The following is a 14,160-nucleotide window of genomic DNA, read 5'->3' on the forward strand; positions in this document are numbered from 1 at the left end:
CCAACGTGAGCAGTTCTGAATCTATGGCTACTGCAGTTCCAAGAACTGACCTCGAGGAAACGGAACTAACACTATTGCTCACAATAGCCTATATCTCTGTGTCATCAAAATAACTGGACCTTGGAACTCCCTTGGTGGTTCAGTTGCTAAGACTCTGCACTCTCAGTGCAGGGGCCTGGGTTCAGTTCCTGGTTGTAAAAGTAGATTGTGCATGTCACAACTGATAGTTTGCATGGCACAGCTAAATATCCCTTAAGTCCCATGAAGAGCAAAGATCCAGCGTGTTGCAGCTAAGACCTGGCATGACCTAATAAGTGAATAAATAAAAATAAATATTGAAAAAATAATTGTAGGGCTTCCCTGGTGGCTCAGTGGTAAAGAATCCGCCTGCTAACGCAGGAGACACGGTGTCTGATCCCTGATCCAGGAAGCTCTCACATGCAGCAGAGCAACTAAGCCTGTGTGCCAGAGCTGTTGAGCCTGTGCTCTAGAGCCCAGGACCTGCAGCTACTGAAACCCATTAGCGTGGAGCCGTTGCTTCTCCACAAGAGAAGCCACCACAGTGAAAAGCCCATGCATTACATCTACACAGTAGCCCCCGCTCGCCACAACTAGAGAAAAGTCTGCTCAGCAATGAATACCTAGCACAGCCAAAAATCAATCAATAAATAGAATCTTTTAGAAACTGTTGCTGATTCTGTCCATTAATGTAAGAGGGCAATGAAAATTGTCAGCAGAGGTGCTATACACCCATACCAACATTTTCCACTCTAAGAATATGGTGCTGTTACATCATTCTGAAAAAGTTACAGAAGACAGAACTTTGCCCATAAGTCCAAAGAAATGGAATGATGTTCTGACAAGTGGGGATTTGTAAGCAGCTTTTAGTAGGAAAGAACTCTCTGCAGGAAACCCCTCTTGTCTTGTCACTTTGGCAAAGCTGTATTGTAGCTAACCATTAACCTGTCACTCCATGCTCCACTCATCTCCAGCCCAAAGACACCTTTCAAATCTTTGGAGCCCATAACACCTTGTGTAACTTGTTAGTTCCTTCCATAGATGAAAGAAGTAGAAATGAATAATAAGTAATTAACAGATGGTCAGATATCTTCCCTAGTTTTACTGTCAGTAATTTCGTGTTTAAACTGTGTGAACAATATCCATCTAAAGAAAGATCACAAGGAATCAACAAGCCTGGATGCAGAGGGAGATGGCTAAGTTCCTAATTCCCTATCTCAGTGATAACTGGGATTACTTCCCCTTCCCCTTTAAAAACTTTCACGAGTAGGCAGAACCTTCAGAGCTGCTTTTGAGACATGAGCCCACCTTTCCCCCAGATTGCCCACTCTTCTGATGAAAGCAACTTTCCTTTCCACTAACACTTGCCTCTTGAGTATTGGTTACTAAAGTTAAAATTAGTCACACAGTCATGTCCAACTCTTTTTGATCCAGTAGACTGTGGCTTGCCCAGCTTCTCTGTCCATGGAATTCTCCAGGCAAGAGTACTGGAGTGGGTTGCCATTTCCTTCTCCAGGGGATCTTCCCGACCCGGGGACTGAGCCCAGGTCTCCTGCATTGCAGGCAGATTCTTTACCAACTGAGACACTAGGGAAGTCCATTGATTTCTAAGTGGCACACCAGCGAACCTGAGTTCAGTAACATCTTTTCCTGTCTAAAGTAACATCACTACTAGTAGTTTTCAGATATCTCATAAGTATAAACTTTCCTAAATTTGCTTTTACCTATAAAAGGAATCTGTCTCACCTGTATTGGAAGGTAAAATAGAATACTGTATAGTATAGGGCCTGGGAGCTTGTTAACTCAGATTCAAATCTCAGCCCTGTGACTGATTACTTACATGAGAAGTCTAAGTTATTTTATTGCTCGGAATTGCAGTTTCCTTAGGTTGTGAGGAAGATAATAAGAACATGGGCTGCCATGGACTTTTTTGAGGACTAGAAATACTAGGTTTCAAGAGCTGGTCTAGGGTGAGGCTCATAGTCGGTCCTCCACCAGCACCTCTCCTAGACTGTGGGGAGAGGCATAAATCTTCTCCTCCCAAATACTGTTTCCTTTGTGTTTTCAGGGGTTCTTTCAATTATGAGGACAATAATCCTACCCAGTTTTATAATTGTTTCCCAAGCATCATCTTACCAGGCCGATGCAACGGAAGTGGTAGAGAAGGACAAGGAAATGAGTGTCTGCTTTGAAAGTGCATGGCCAAAGAAAAACAATGGAAGGAATCTCCCCAAACAGATAACAAGGGCTTTTTCTTTTCACAATGTGCACATTCATATTGCCTGAATTTTTTGACACAAGGCAGTCTCTTAGTACTTGTGTGATTTATTGTTTTAAATGAATTGTACCCTCAGCTAGCTAGATCAGAGCTCCCTGAAATCTAAGGCAGGGTTAAAGTTTTATCTTTGTAAAGAAAGGGGAAATCTTTTCCCTTGACCTTTTACCCCACTTTCTAACTCTCTGTGTGTGATAACAACATTGACCTAATCACCATGACTTGACAAATCTCATTGATTAAGTCTGACAGAATCATGATGCCTAGGGTCTTGTTTGACTTGGTGTGGCCAGAATTCATCCATACCTTCTATTTGATATCAAGTAAGTAAATACTTACTCTTTTGTTGACTATGAGGGCTACTCCATTTCTTCTAAGGGATTCTTGCCCGCAGCAATAGATATAATGGTCATCTGAGTTAAATTCACCCATTCCAATCCATTTTAGTTCACTGATTCCAAAATGCTGATGCTCACTCTTGCCATCTCCTATTTGACCACTTCCATTTTACTTTGATTCATGGACCTAACATTCCAGGTACATATGCAATATTGTTACACCATTGGACTTTACCTCCATCACCAGTCACATTCACAACTGGGTGTTGTTTTTACTTTGGCTCCGTCTCTTCAGTCTTTCTGGAGTTATTTTTCCACTCTTCTCCAGTAGCATATTGGGCACCTACCAACCTGGGAAGTTCATCTTTCAGTGTTCTATCTTTTTGCCTTTTCATACTGTTCAGAAAAATAAGATCATGGCATCCGGTCCCATGACTTCATGGCAAATAGATGTGGAAACAACGGAAATAATGAGATACTTTATTTTTGAGGCTCCAAAATCACTGCAGATGGTGACTGCAGCCATGAAATTAAAAGACGCTTATTCCTTGGAAGAAACACTACGACCATCCTAGATAGCATATTAAAAAGCAGAGACATTACTTTGCCAACAAAGATCCATCTAGTCAAAGCTATGGTTTTTCCAGTAGTCATGTATGGATGTGAGAGTTGGACTATATAGAAAGCCGAGCACCGAATTGATGCTTTTGAACTGTGGTGTTGGAGAAGACCCTTGGGAGTCCCTTGGACTGCAAGGAGATTCAACTTGTGCATCCTAAAGAGGGTCAGTCCTGAATATTCATTGGAAGGACTGATGCCAAAGCTGAAACTCCAATATTTTGGCCACCTGATGCAAAGAACTGACTCATTAGAAAAGACCCTGATGCTGGGAAAGTTTGAAGGCCGGAAGAGAAGGGGACGACAGAGGATGAGATGGTTGGATGGCATCACTGACTCGATGGACATGAGTTTGAGCAAGCTCCAGGAGTTGCTGATGGACAGGGAGGCCTGGCGTGCTGCAGTCCATGGGGTCACAAATTGTTGGACACAACCGAGTGATTGAACTGAACTGAATTGTTCATGGGATTTTCAAGACAAGAATGTTGTAGTGGTTTGCCATTCCCTTCTCTAGTGGACCACATTTTGTCAGAACTCTCCCCCATGACCCATCCATCTTGGGTGGCCCTACACAGCAAGGCACATAGTTTCATTGAGTTAGACAAGTCTGTAGTCCATGTGATCAGTTTGATTAGTTTTCTATGATTGTGGTTTTCATTCTGTCTGCCCTCTGGTGGATAAGGATAAGAAGCTTATGGAAGCTTCCTGATGGTAGAGACTGACTGGGGGAAACTGGGTCTTGTTCTGTTGGGCAGGGCCATGCTCAGTAAATCTTTAATCCAATTTTCTGTTGATGGGCAGGGCTGTGTTCCCTCCCTATTGTTTGACCTGAGACCAAACTATGGTGGAGGTAATGAAGATAATGGCAACCTCTAAGATATGTGGTATCAAAAAAAAAAAAAAAAGATACAAATGAATTTATTTGCAAAAGAGAAACAGACTCATGGACTTAGAAAACAAACTTATGGTTACCAAAGGGGTAAGGTGAGGAGGAGGGATAAATCAGGGTGTTGGGGTTAGCATATTGGATATAGGACAGGCAACAAACATGGTCTGCTGTGGAATATACCCGGCATCAAATGTTTTTCAGAGTCTTTATTTCTGGCTCTTTACCATTAAGTATACATACCTGTTACACTTCACAAAGTTTCTGCTACTTTGCAATATTTCTGTTAGAGAACAGAGGAAACCAAAAATTCTCTGTGCCCCAGATGGAAAAAGGAATGTTTCAATATTCTGCAATTGGATGTCACCATTTGGGCCAAACGTCTCAGATGGTAAGAGAAAAGCAGGTTGTCTTATGTCCATGGATCTGGACTGAAACAAAATCTTTCTCTACACCATGCTAAGAAGATGGAGCAGGGGTGTCCTGGTTTCCTCACTGTTGGTATTTCATTTTGGACCTGAGAGCCAGAGGGTAGTTTACAGTATAATGTCACCTCTAGTCTGCCAAATTCTCTCTCCTTCTCTCTCTCATTAATTTCTGTGCCTTAAAAAAAATCCCCATCCCCTACTCTTGTCCTCCTGATACCATAGGCAACTGCTGTGCTGTATTTAATGAGTAGTTTGTATATATATATATATATATTTTGGTAAATGTTCTTGCATAATGTGCACTAAGGTACCTGCTTTTAATTTATAGGAGTGATATTGAGTCACACTTGTCTTTCTGTTCCTCACATTTCTCATACAGTGTTGTGCTTTGGGGCTTTCCAGTTGGTGCTAGTGGTAAAGAACTCGCCTGCCAATGCAGAAGACGTAAGAGATGTGGCTTAGATCCCTGAGTCAGGAAGATCCCCTGGAGGAGGGCATGGCCACCCACTCCAGTTTTCTTGCCTAGAGAATCCCATGGATAGATATGTGGTCTGGCAGGCTACAGTCCATGGGGTAGAAAAGAATTGGACATGACTAAAGCTGGAAGGGATTGGGGGCAGGAGGAGAAGGGGACGACAGAGGATGAGATGGCTGGATGGCATCACCGACTCGATGGACGTGAGTTTGAGTGAACTCCAGGAGATGGTGATGGACAGGGAGGCCTGGCGTGCTGCGATTCACGGGGTCGCAAAGAGTCGGACATGACTGAGCGACTGAACTGGACTGAAAGCAACTTAGCATGCATGCATTGTTGCATTATGGTTGCATTGTTCCATTCAGGTTGCATTATTTCCATCTAACCCAGTGTTTCTTTTTTTTTTTTTTTTAACCCAGTGTTTCTGATGGCTGCTTAATACCTCCTTGTGTGTGTCCACCACACTTCATCCTTACACTTTGTTTTGAGCTGAATTGTGTTCTCCCAAAATTCATATGTTGAAGCCCCAACCCCAGGACCTGATGTGTAATCACTTCTGGAGACAGAGCTTTAACGAGGTAATTAAGAGTAAGCAAGATCCTATGGGTGGGCTCTAGTTCACATGTTTGGAGACAGGGCCTTCAAAGAGATGATGAAATCCAACTGAGACTGTTAGGTGGGGTCCTAATCCATCATGATTGCTGTCCTTAAAGAAGAGAGATACTTGGGATGTAGGTGCACTGAGAAAAGGCCACGAGAAGACACAAAAAGGCCACCACCTGCAAGCCAAGAAGCAAGGGCTCAGGAGAAACCAAACCTGCCAGCACTTTGATCTTAGCCTTCCAGCCTCCATAACCACAAGAAAATAAATGTTTAAGCCACACAGTCTATGGTATTTCGTTATGGCAGTCCTAGCAAGCCAATATACACACTCTCAGAGACACTCAGATTTCTTTCAACTCTTTCATGAAAAATTTTTTTAATTTTATCTTATTTTACTTTAATTTTGGGGCTGCAAAGAGAGAGATGTGGGATTTTAGTTCCCCAACCAGGAATCAAACCTGTGCTCCCTGCTTTGAGTCTTAACCACTTGACCTCCAGGGAAGTCCCTGTGGAAAACTTTTGAAGTCAACAGTCTTTACTGCAAAAATGGCAATACTCTGTAGCTAACATCTGATTATTACTTAATGCTATCTTATACAGAAAACTGAGAGTCTGTCTCAGAGTTCTGAATTGTTCACTCAGTGCCTTATTAACTGAAAGTTAAGCAAAGAGAAAAACAAACTGTATCCCAGATGTATGGGATAACCTAGACAACCTAGGGTTAGATAAACCAGGCCTAAGATATTTCATCTGGAAATTACAGTAAAAAAAAAAAAAACCCATGCATGATACCATCTTTAGAATGATCCCATATTTGTAAAAATGGAGGGGAAATTTTCTAAATGTATACATCTGCAAGACTGTGGAGAAGGGAGGGAAAGGGTAAACAGTGGACAAGTAACATTTGTTACCTTTCAGAGAAGGCAATGCGGGAAACCGGGCAGAGTTCTTTAAACATCTCTGCATTATTTCACTGTTTGTATGACTGATCAGGATTGGGTTCAGAACTGGAGGAGTGCAATTGAGTGAGGCAGTGTGGGATGCCTAAGACTGAGTCCAGGCCAGTGGGAGGTGAAAAGATTTTTCAAGATCCAGCATTTATTGAGCTTACCATGCACCTGTACTTGCCTAAGTATTTGGTGTTAACTCATTTTATTCTTCAAAAAGACAATTTTCTTCTTTTAATTGAAGTATAGTCGATTTATAGTTTTGAGCTAATCTCTGCTGTACAGCAGACAGACTCAGTTATACACATATATACATTCTTTTTGTATTCTTTTCCATTATGGTTTATCATAGGATATTGAATATAGTTATCTGTGATATACATTAGGATCTTGTTGTTAATCCATTCTAAACGTAATAATTTGCATATAACAACTCCAAACTCCCAGTCCCTCCTTCTCCCTCCTCTACTCCCCCTTGGCAATCATAAGATTGTTCTCTATGTCTAGGAGTCTGTTTCTTTTTTTAGGTTCATTTGCGCCGTATTTTAGATTACACGTATAAGTGATATATTTGTCTTTCTTTTTCTGACTTACTTCACTTAGTGTGATAATCTCTAATTGCACCCATATTGCTGCAAATGGCATTATTTTCTTCTTTTCTGTGGCCGAGTAGTATTCCATTGCATATAAGTACCACATCTTCTTTATTCATTCATTCGTTGATGGACATTTAGGTTGCTTCCGTGTTCTAGCTATTGTGAACAGTGCTGCTATGAACATAGGCGTACATGCATCTTTGAACTATAGTCTTGTCTGGATATCTTCCCAGGAGTGTACTTGCTGGATCATATGGTAATTCTATTTTTAACTTTCTGAGAAACTTCCACACTGTTTTCCATAATAGCTGTACCAACTTACATTCTCACCAACGGTGCAGGAGTGTTCTTTTTTCTCCACACCCTCTCCCACATTTGTTATTTGTAGACTTTTTAATGATGACCATTCTGAGTGGTGTGAGATGGTACCTCATTTTAGTTTTGATTTGCATTTCTCTAATAATTAGTGATGCTGAGCATCTTTTCATGTACCCACTGGCCATGTGTATGTCTTCTTTGGAGAAATATCTATTGAGGTCTTCTTTGGGTTATTTTTTATTATTGTTGTTGAGTTGTATGAAATGCTTGACTATTTTGGAAATCAAGCCCTTGTCGGTCACATCATTCGCAAAATATTTTCTCCCATTCCATAGGTTTTCTTTTTTTGTTTGTTTTTATGTTTTCCTTTGCTGTGCAAAAGCTTGCAAGTCTGATTTGTTTTTATTTATATTGCTTTGGGAGAAAGGCAGTCTCAGGCCTGTGTCCCTCAACCTAAGAAAACATTGTTACTTATGTCAGAGAAGGTTTTGCCTATGCTATCTTTTAGGAGTTATATGGTGTTATATCTTATGTTTAGAGCTTCCCCAGTGGCTCAGCAGCAAAGAATTCACCTGCAATGCAGGACAAGGGGACCAGGGGAAATCCACTAGAGGAGAAAATGGCAACCCATTCCAGTATTCTTGCCAGAAAAATCCCTTTGGGTTGCAAAGAGTCAGACATGACTGATCACGAGTATGTCTTATATTTCAGTCTTAAAAAGATTTAATTTTCGTGAAGTACTATCCACATCTTGCAGATGAGTGAATTATCCAGGAAGAGGTTAAGTAGCTCATTCAGAGATGCGTCTTGATGAAGTGGTGGGTGTGGTGGGCATAGGCCTGAAACAAGAGCCCTGGAACACTTGCTGGAACAACCTTGCTGCACAATCTCTCCCTTGGACAACTCTGCTCCCTGAGGCCGGGGGAGAAAAGACCCTACCAAGGGCTGGATATTGTAGGGCTGCAGTGGGGTGGGGCACCTCAGTGACAGGGATTGCTCACTGGTGCCTGGGAGACTTTAAGACACAGAGGAGGTGACCTTTTGGTTCTTGTAAGGAAAATAGGTGTTCATCAGGGACGCTTGGGGCAGGAGGGCAAGGGGCCAGCACTGGAGTGCCAGGGTGGCAGTATAGAAGCTAGCCAAGCATAATAGTCAATAAGAGTCTGAAATGCAGTACTTCGGTGCCATCTCAAAAATGACAGAATGATCTCTGTTCATTTCCAAGGCAAACCATTCAATAGCACCACAATCCAAATCTATGCCCAACCAGTAATGCTGAAGAAGCTGAGGTTGAATGGTCCTATGAAGACCTACAAGACCTTCTAGAACTAACACCCCCCAAAAATGTCTTTTTCATTATAGGGGACTGGAATGCAAAAGTAGGAAGTCAAGAGATACCTGGAGTAACAGGCAATTTTGGCCTTGGATTACAAAATGAAGCAGGGCAAAGACTAACAGAGTTTTGCCAAGAGAACACACTACTCATAGCAAACACCCTCTTCCAGCAACACAAGAGAAGACTCTACACATGGACATCACCAGATGATCAATACCGAAATCAGATTGATTATACACTTTGAAGCCAAAGATGAAGAAGCTCTATATGGTCAGCAAAAACAAAACCAGGAGCTGACTGTCGATCAGATCATGAACTCCTCGTCAAATTCAGACTTACATTGAAGAAAGAAGCGAAAACCATAAGACCATTCAGGTATGATCTAAATCAAATCCTTTATGATTATACAATGGAAGTGACAAATAGATTCAAGGGATTAGATCTGATAGACAGAATGCCTGAAGGACTATGGATGGAGGTTTGTGACACTGTACAAGAGGCAGGAATCAAGACAATCCCCAACAAAAAGAAATGCAAAAAGGGAAATGGCTGTCTGAGTAGGCCTTACAAATAGCTGAGAAATGAAGAGAAGTGAAAGGCAAAGGACAAAAAGAAAGATATACCCATTTGAATGCAGAGTTCCAAAGAATAGCAAGGAGAGATAAGAAAGCCTTCCTCAGTGATCAATGCAAAGAAATAGAGGAAAATTAGAATGGGAAGGACTAGAGAGCTCTTCAAGAAAATTAGATATACCAAGGGAACATTTCATGCAAAGATGGGCTCAATAAAGGACAGAAATGGTATGGACCTAACAGAAGCAGAAGATATTAAGAAGAGTTGGCAAGAATACATAGAAGAACTGTACAAAAAAGATCTTATCATGACCCAGATAATCACGATGGTGTGATCACTCATCTAGAGCCAGACATCCTGGAATGTGAAGTCAAGTGAGCCTTAGAAAGCATCACTACGAACAAAGCTAGTGGAGGTGATGGAATTCCAGTTGAGCTATTTCAAATCCTGAAAGATGATGCTGTGAAAGTGCTACACTCAATATGCCAGCAAATATGCAAAACTCAGCAGTGGCCACAGGACTGGAAAAGGTCAGTTTTCATTCCAGTCGCAAAGAAAGGCAATACCAAAGAATACTCAAACTACCGCACAATTGCACTCATCTCACACACTAGCAAAGTAATGCTCAAAATTCTCCAAGCCAGGCTTCAACAGTACATGACCCAAGAACTTCCAGATGTTCAAGCTGGTTTTAGAAAAGGCAGAGGAACCAGAGATCAAATTGCCAACATCCGTTGGATCATCAAAAATGCAAAAGAGTTCCAGAAAAACATCTATTTCTGCTTTATTGACTATGCCAAAGCCTTTGACTGTGTGGATCACAATAAACTGTGGAAAATTCTGAAAGAGATAGGAATACCAGACCACCTGACCTGCCTCCTGAGAAATTTGTATGAGGGTCAAGAAGAAACAGTTGGAACTGGACATGGAACAACAGACTGGTTCCAAATTAGGAAAGGAGTTATGTCAAGGCTGTATATTGTCACCCTGCTTATTTAACTTATATTCAGAGTACATCATGAGAAACGCTGGACTGGAAGAAACACAAGCTGGAATCAAGATTGCAGGGAGAAATATCAAGAACCTTAGATACGTAGATGACTCCATCCTTATGGCAGACAATGAAGATGAACTAAAGAGCCTCTAGATGAATGTGAAAGAAGAGAGTGAAAAAGTTGGCTTAAAACTCAACTTTCAGAAAACTAAGATCATGGCATCTGGTCCCATCACTTCATGGCAAATAGATGGGCAAGCAATGGAAACAGTGAAAGACTTTATTTTGGGGAGCTCCACAATCACTGCAGATGGTGACTGCAGCCATGAAATTAAAAGACGCTTGCTTCTTGGAAGAAAAGTTATGACCAACCTAGACAGCATATTAAAAAGCAGAGATATTACTTTGCCAGCACAGGTCTGTCTAGTCAAAGCTGGGGTCTTTCCAGTAGTCATGTATGAATATGAGAGTTGGATTGTAAAGAAAGGTGAGCGCTGAAGAATTGACGTTTTTGAACTGTGGTGTTGGAGAAGACTCTTGAGAGTCCCTTGGACTGCAAGGAGATTCAACCAGTGCGTCCTAAAGGAAATCAGTCCTGAGTGTTCATTGGAAGAACTGATACTGAAGCTGAAACTCCAATACTTTAGCCACCTGATGCAAAGAAATGGCTTATTAGAAAAGACCCTGATGCTGGGAAAGTTTGAAGGCGGGAGGAGAAGGGGACGACAGAGGGTGAGATGGTTGGATGACATCACTGACTCAATGGACATGAGTTTGAGCAAGTCAGGGAGTTGGTGATAAAGAAGCCTGGTGTGCTACAGTCCATGGGGTTGCAAACAGTTGGACATGACTGAGCAACTGAACTGAAGTAATAAATGATATCATATGATACTTGTCTTTCTCTGTCTGACTTCACTTAATATGATAATCTGTAGGTCCATCCATGTTGCTGCAAATGGCCTTATTTCACTCTTTTAAAAAGATGTCTGAGTGGTATTCCATTGTATATATGTACCACATCTTCTTTATGCATTCATTTGTCAGTGGACGTTTAGGTTGCATTTATGTCTTGCTGACATGAACATTGGGGAGCTTATATCTTTGGAATTATGGTATTCTCTGGATAAATACCCAGGAGTGGGATTGCTAGATCATATAGTAGCTCTATTTTTAGTTATTTTAAGGGATCTCCATACTGTTCTCTATAGTGGTTGCACCAATTTACATTCCCACCAACAGTGTAGGAAGGTTCCTTTAAGGCAATTTTGACTGCCAAGGATTAGAAGACTCTCCAAAAGAAGACACAGGCAAATGGATAAAGCGATTCAAGAGGAAAGTGTGAGAGCAACAGGAAAACACTAAGCCCATTTCAAATTTTCACTCAGATAACTAGAAAATGCAGAATATAGCCTGTCATTATTATATAGATTACTATAGATGGCGTTTCAGTGAGAACTTTTGATATATGAACCGACTCATATAGGAAAATGTGTGTCCTGGAGTAAGTATAAGGAAGAATGAAAAGAAGGAAGGGAGAAAGGGGGAAGGGAGGGAAGGAAAGGGGGAGAAAAGGAAGAAAGACGTCAAAAAAAAGAAGGAAAGAAGAAATTACCCCGATTTGGGAAGGTGCAGAGGCAAGATTCAGAGGCATTTCAAGTCTGCCCTAGCCTCTCATTTCATGAGTCATTCTCCTTGACAGATCACCAAGTGCATATCACATTTCTCAGTTTAGTAAAGAATGCTTTGCACTCTGTACTGAAGGCAAACAAAACAAAAACCCAAGGCCATCACCCTGCAAACTTTTTTTTTTAAAACCCAAATACTCTTAGTGCCAAAATGAATGAACATTGAATTTTTCCTGTACTTACTTACTCCTTCACGTGATTCCATCCTTGCCTTCTGCAAATTTGCAACATTGATGGCTATCACAATCATGTGACAAAATACGTTTTTCCACTAAGAACATCCTGAGGCTAAACTCAGGACTCTTCCTTATCTTGTGACTTTCTTTTCATTTAAATACATGCTGCATTTTTAATTTAATGAGCCAGTCCTTTCAAAGCTTCTACTTTCTTTAAACATTTTTATTACAAACAATCTGTAGATATATATATATATGTATATATAACTTTCTGATTCTGAGTCTTCCTTACACAATAAGAACTCAAAGTCCTATGTTTTAAATAAGAGGAGATAAAGTTCTTTACTAAGTAAGCATAAATATAGAGAAGAGTAAAAGCTTTGGCTAAATAGTTAAGAGAATTTAAAAGATGCTTATCTGCCTGGAAAGTCCCATGGATGGAGGAGCCTGGTAGGCTACAGTCCATGGGGTCGCAAAGAGCCGGACACGACTGAACGACTTCACTTTCACTTTATCTTTTAAATTAGTGACATTCTTAAGGTTTGGTGTCTGTCAAAATCACCTGTGAGGCTGGTTAAAAAGAACCACCATGCCCCTTCTAAACCTGGGGAGTCAGAATCCCCAGTATCTGAATCATTATAGACTCTCTACTATTCTGTATCATTACAAAATGAATGTTCTGATCTGTGAAAGGGGGATAACCTCCAAGAAACGTTGTGAGGACTGAGTGATATAATGTGTATAAAGCACTAAAGCTCTTAGAGCTCTTCTTAGGGGGCAGAAAGTAATACAGGAGGGTAGCTAATACTCTTTTTGTCTGAAGACAGTTCTCCATGTTTCTGCATATCTTGCGAGCAGAGGCACTGGCCACTTTTGTTTTGGCCCATTTTCTCCAGGATGCTTGTATGGCAAATGGCCTTGGAAGATATAGGGTCTCCCTCCAGAGCAGGGGGCCAGGTTGGTTTTCTATCTAGTGGAATGATGTCTCCTTTTGGTGCAAATGTCTTTTATAAAAGATTTGGGGGTCCCTAAGTCCAGAGCTTCTCGGCTGAAATGCAAATCCTTTGCAAGCATGGCATTCACATGGGCCCCTCTGTCTTGTCTCTGTGGAACTGGGGTTGCAAGAGGAAATCAACATGAACTTGAACTTCACGCTGCTTGCTGTGCCATGAGTAATAAAGTTCTTCATCTCTGACCCAAGAATTTTGTGTCTTCTACCACCATCCATGTGGCTGGGTAACCAGCTAGCAAAGGGAGGTAAAAATCTCAGCCCCTCCGCAGTTCTTGACAATTCTGAGTACAGAACATGCAGTCATGTTTAAAGAAGCTCAATATGGCAACCAAAAGTGACTTAATTCAAGTAATTAAGAGCTACTTTCATCTTTCACTCCCATCTCTAAAGGAATAGTTGAAAGCATTCAATGCATAATTATCTTATTGCACAACCACAGCACCATCCAGCGTCTCCCTCATGCAGCCATGGTCTCCATCCTATCTTCTGGTTTGAAGGGTACTGTTAATGACTTTGGGAATCTATAAACCACCTGGCCATTATACAAAACCGCTTGTTTTTGTTGTTATTGTTTAGTCGCTAAGCCGTGTCTGATTCTTTGTGACCCCACGGACTGTAGCTTGCTAGGCTGTTCTGTCCATGGATTTCCCAGGCAAGAATACTGGAGCAGGTTGCCATTTCCTTCTCCAGGGGATCTTCCCAACCCAGGGATCAAACCCCTGCCTCTCCTGCATTGCTAGCGGATTCTTTACCCCTGAGCCACCAGGGAAGCACTCAGAATCACATACCAGTGGCCAAATGGCAGAGCCACAGACGGTTTGAAGCATATTTGCATTTCTGAACTTCCTGCAGGATCTAGTTGACCCCCTCTTCACCATTACA

This window comes from Ovis canadensis, chromosome 2 (genome assembly GCF_042477335.2).
Source record: "Ovis canadensis isolate MfBH-ARS-UI-01 breed Bighorn chromosome 2, ARS-UI_OviCan_v2, whole genome shotgun sequence".
Taxonomy (NCBI): domain Eukaryota; kingdom Metazoa; phylum Chordata; class Mammalia; order Artiodactyla; family Bovidae; genus Ovis; species Ovis canadensis.